Below are 254 nucleotides of genomic sequence, written 5' to 3'. Positions count from 1 at the left end.
CTTTGTCGGTAACAAATATCTGTATTCATGTCATACTGTTAAATCTATCTCTGCATATGTGACTACATAGGCGTATATACAAAAATACAGATACACTCTTATGGGCGTATTCGGGTGATAGCCCTCTAATAGCAACACAAACACACAAACACACACACACACACACACTCTCTCTCTCTCTCTCTCTCTCACACACATATATATATATATATAAATATTTATATGTATATACATATAATATACATACATACATA

Source organism: Sphaeroforma arctica, assembly GCF_001186125.1.
Source record: "Sphaeroforma arctica JP610 unplaced genomic scaffold supercont1.427, whole genome shotgun sequence".
Taxonomy (NCBI): Eukaryota; class Ichthyosporea; order Ichthyophonida; genus Sphaeroforma; species Sphaeroforma arctica.
Note: the sequence above shows the minus strand (reverse complement) of the source record.